At 42.1% G+C, this 5,240-nt stretch overlaps 2 pseudogenes; both read right to left on the bottom strand.

Annotated features, from left to right (window-relative positions):
• Positions 1 to 2,544, bottom strand: LOC142356399 (large subunit ribosomal RNA; annotated as a pseudogene; the record flags this gene model as incomplete).
• A 1,683-nt stretch (positions 2,545 to 4,227) lies between these two features.
• Positions 4,228 to 4,379, bottom strand: LOC142356398 (5.8S ribosomal RNA; annotated as a pseudogene).
• Between the last annotated feature and the right edge of the window lie 861 nt (positions 4,380 to 5,240).

Genomic DNA, 5,240 nt, shown 5'->3' with positions numbered 1-5,240 from the left:
TTATTCTACACCTTTCGAGCCACTTCACAAAGTCAGACTAGAGTCAAGCTCAACAGGGTCTTCTTTCCCCACTGATTTAGCTTTGCCCGTTCCCAAAGCTGTGGTTTCGCTGGATAGTAGATAGGGACAGTAGGAATCTCGTTAATCCATTCATGCGCGTCACTAATTAGATGACGAGGCATTTGGCTACCTTAAGAGAGTCATAGTTACTCCCGCCGTTTACCCGCGCTTATTTGAATTTCTTCACTTTGACATTCAGAGCACTGGGCAGAAATCACATTGCGTCAACACCGTTTCACCAGCCATCGCAATGCTTTGTTTTAATTAAACAGTCGGATTCCCCTTGTCCGAACCAGTTCAGAGTTCGAGTGTTTTTTGTGCAACAGAATAGACCTAAAGCATATCAGCTAGCAGTCAAACCAAACGCCAACAACCCGAAGGCCATCGCACGCTTTAGCAGACCGAAGCGTCAAACTAAAGGCTTGTTACACCCACTCCTCAGAGCCAATCCTTCTTCCGAAGGTACGGATCTATTTTGCCGACTTCCCTTATCTACACTGTTCCAAGACCAGAGGCTTTTCACCTTGGGGACCTGATGCGGTAATCGGTACGATTCACTCTCCTGACATCTGCTAAGCCAAACTTTTATGTGCCACCAGGAACAATTGGGACACAGCAAATGCTGCTGTGCTCTTGCACGCTTCGAGCCTTATCTCTGATTGAATCAATTCCAAGGACTCTACAACGTGTTATAAAGAAAAGATAACTCTTCCCCAAGGTCCCAATGACAAAGTTCGACCTCAATGACGTTGCCGTCTCAATGCCAGGAGAGTAAGTTCGGGAATTTTAACCCGATGCTCTTTCGAGACTCAGCAGTTTTCAAGAAACCACTATTCAAGACTTTGGCATTAGCCTGTCTTTTAGAATCGACTAACTCATGTGCAAACGCTGTTCACATGAAAGCCTTTCCCGCTTCAGTCCTCAAAGTTCTCATTTGAGTACTTGCTACTTCCACCAAGATCTGCTCCATTGATCGCTTCGCGCATACACTTGCGTGCATACTTTAGCGCAATCAATGTGTCCTCCTACACATGAATATCATTTTTGAGCTGGTGAGGCTCTTTTTCTCTAATCTAACTTGCGTTAGATATTGATATTCATGGTTGGGTATAGGCCACGAGCTCTAGTGCCATCCATTTTCAGGGCTGATTGATTCGGCAGGTGAGTTGTTACACACTCCTTAGCGGATTTCAACTTCCATGACCACCGTCCTGCTGTCAGTATCAATCAACACCTTTTGTGGTGACTCATGAGCAAGTAGTTAGGCGCCTTAACCCAACTTTTGGTTCATCCCACATCGCCGGTTCTGCTTACCAAAAGCGGCCCACAAAAAGCTTGCATTCATAGTCCAAGTGCAATTAAGTCACAAGGACATCTCACCGATTTATAGTTTGAGAATAGGTGAAGGAAAAATTTTCCCCCATTCCTCTAATCATTCGCTTTAACCGATGAAATTGCTTTGCGAAGATTTTTCAATCTTGCTCAAGCTTTTGCTATCCTGAGGGAAACTTCGGAGGAAACCAGCTACTAGATGGTTCGATTAGTCTTTCGCCCCTATGCTCAGGTCAGACGATCGATTTGCACGTCAGAACCGCTTCGGGCTTCCACCATGGTTTCCCGTGGCTTCGCCCTGCCCAAGCATAGATCACCATCTTTCGGGTCGTGTGCTACTTGCTCTGGATCAGTCATGCAATAAGAGCAAAACCGTCCGTGGTTGCGGGACACCGAATCGGCGCCCTCACCACACAAAGTAGTGCAATTCATAAAAATTACACTGTTCACTTTCATTTCGCGTGTGCGCTTTCAATGAGCGACAACACTTGCAAGCAACTCACACTCCTTGGTCCGTGTTTCAAGACGGGCTGTAGAGAGCATTGAATAGGAAGTTGAGGTCAGACAGGCAATCAAGATCAATTTATCTCATTTTGTTTAGAATCAACAAGAAGAATTCCGAGGAAAACTTCTGCTCGATTCATTAACAAGATTTGCCAAAAGACGACAACTACACTACTCGGTAGCCGAGAATATAATATCAAGGCATTGAGTATGGTAACGCTCACTCCAGTTCCCCTTCAACAGTTTCACGTACTTTTCACTCTCTCTTCAGAGTGCTTTTCAACTTTCCCTCACGGTACTTGTTTACTATCGGTCTCGCTTTATAATTAGCTTTTGGAGAGACATATCTCCAGCTTCGAGTTGCACTTTCAAACAACTCTACTCATAGGAATGAGCCATTATGACTGGTATCGAAAATGACCTTTACAGGATTTTCACCTTCTTTGATGCTACTTTCCAGTAGACATCAGGACAAATTCACCAGTCTAGCATCAAACCATACCGGACACCGAGAAATGTTGCCATTTCTCTTCCCGATGAGCTTTTCCCTGTTCATTCGCCATTACTAAGGGATTCTCAGTTGATTTCTTTTCCTCCCCTTACTGATATGCTTAAGTTAAGGGGGTTCTCTCGCCCAATTCAGGTTATGTAGTTGATTGTCTCTTAATTGGTTCACTGACCAATATGAGACAGAAACCGATTCAGCAGTTTTGTTCGCTACTACTATCAAACACAGGTCGAAGTTTCCATTCAGTCATTAATTCCAACTTTCAAATGTTGTTGTTTCAGCTTTCGCTTACTAGAAGCAACATAATACTCGCTGCAATACAGACCTCGGGAAACCCTCACCGTGAATAAGGTTCACTCACATATTTCACTACATTTTGCGTGGGATTGGAGATGAGGCTACTCGTTCTTGCTCAGTACTAGGCTGAAAATTAACGAAACTTCGTTACAAACGTTCACATGTTGATGTTTCCGCTTTCGCGTACTCGAAACAACATAATACTAGTCTTTGTAATTTAGTTTCATAATTTCAACTGTTCTCATGCAGAATTTTTGCTCATTCTTATCCCAAATTTTGACCTGGCTACTAGTTACACTCCTTGTACTTATTGCAAAATGACCACAAATTTCAACAGCTTTCACATGTTGCTGTTTCGGCTTTCGCTTACTACAGTCAACATAATACTCGTTGCAAAATAAGTGCTCGGCATCTGCAATTTTCCAAAGACGAAGTTTCGCCAGTTCAATTTTCGCTCGCCAATTATGGCTACTAATTCACACGGTACTGAGCTCAACAACATTAAATTTGTTCAGCAAGACTTTCACATGTTGATGTTTTGGCTTTCGCCTACTAGAAGCAACATAATACTCGTCTTGTTAGCTCATTCAATGAGAATAGCTTTTCCCGTTGAGAATTTTTGCCTTCAATTGGCGTTGTAGTGAGTTTGGCTACTCAGATCACCAAATACTTGTGACAATTCGAACCAGAAATGTTTTCAATTTTCACATGCTGATGTTTCGGATTCAACCTACTAGAAGCAGCATAATACTTGTATTCAACAATTTCTGTATCAAATCCCAGTTTTCTCTGGTGCATCTTTGCCAAACTATTCCAAACTGCCTGAGTCTGAATACCAATTACAGGTACTAGTAAATGCACGTTACTAAGGACTATATAGTTCTAGGTTACTGTACACAACGACGTTCACATGTTGATGTTTCAGCTGCCGCTTACTAGAAACAACATAATACTTATCGTGCATACCTTTCCATAACTTGTCCTTTTCAGATGCATTAGTTTCCCTTTGTCTTGGCTTCTACAGTCAGACTGGCTACTAGTAACAGCACAGTACTAATCACATATCGTTCTACAGTTTGCAGACAACTTTCACATGTTGATGTTTCAGCTTTCGCCTACTAGAAACAACATAATACTCGCTGTATACATTTGTAGTTCTCTATGTAACTTTCATGTGAAGAAGTTTCGCCAGTCTTTTTGACTGTCTCAAATCTGAGTCATGCTTAGGCTACTAGTTGCTTCATAGTACTTATCGCCTCGAGATCATTGAACAAAACTTGATTTTCACATGTTGCTGTTTCAGCTTCCGCTTACTAGAAACAACATAATACTAGTCTCATTAAGTTCCGTCTCTTTGCAATTTTCTTATGAAGAAAATTCGCCATCACAATGACTCCAGCAGTTCTTGATCAAGGAATGCAATCATTGATCAGAATGCTATTATTTGAATCGGTTCTGCTTTAAGTGTTCCAATTTTATTGGAAGCACCAACAATAGAACATCAATGTGTTCAATCGAGAGTTATATAACCCTGAATCGGACGCAGTCAACAGCCGAAGCCGAGACCGCCTTTTGCGTTAGAGAGGTCGGTAAACAAATCTTGCGATTCATACCGAATTAACACATATAGCTGTGCTCCTCTTCGTAAAGCGAGCCAAGTGATCCCCTGTTGAAGGATGTATTTGGACCAATCTAGTAGCATTTGGTTTCCAACAAGCTCTCCCAAGTTAGCTTACTTATTGGGCTTTTCAACCAATTCGGTTGGCTACAAGCATCATCAAAGTACTAGCCACAGTTTGATCGCAAAATTCTACGACTTTCACATGTTGATGTTTCGGCTTGCGCTTAGCCTACTATAAGCAACATAATACTAGTCATATCATAGAGCGTGATCAGCTTGTGACGTTCTCATGATGAAGTTTCACCAACAGTGTCTCACTTCGAGCTTAAATCCAGCTACTAGTAACTACACAGTACTGACTGCAACGATAACTTTTATCTATACCTTTCACATGCTGCGCTTTCGGCCAGGGCCTACTAACGTCAACATAATACTCGATATAAACTTTTGTTCATGATGCAGCTTCCCCATGCAGAAGTTTCGCCTTCAAATGCTCTCTTGGCCATATGACGTAAGAAAAGGTTACTAGTAACATCACAGTACTAGCCACAGTTTGATTGCAAAATTCTACGACTTTCACATGTTGATGTTTCGGCTTGCGCTTAGCCTACTAGAAGCAACATAATACTAGTCATATCATAGAGCGTGATCAGCTTGTGACGTTCTCATGATGAAGTTTCACCAACAGTGTCTCATTTCGAGCTTAAATCCAGCTACTAGTAACTACACAGTACTGACTGCAACGCTAACTTTTATCTATACCTTTCACATGCTGCGCTTTCGGCCAGGGCCTACTAACGTCAACATAATACTCGATATAAACTTTTGTTCATGATGCAGCTTCCCCATGCAGAAGTTTCGCCTTCAAATGCTCTCTTGGCCATATGACGTAACACAAGGTTACTAGTAACATCACAG

Source organism: Convolutriloba macropyga, unplaced genomic scaffold (assembly GCF_964194025.1).
Source record: "Convolutriloba macropyga unplaced genomic scaffold, txConMacr16.3 SCAFFOLD_5551, whole genome shotgun sequence".
NCBI lineage: Eukaryota > Metazoa > Xenacoelomorpha > Acoela > Convolutidae > Convolutriloba > Convolutriloba macropyga.
This window is presented reverse-complemented; position numbering and strand designations above follow the sequence as displayed.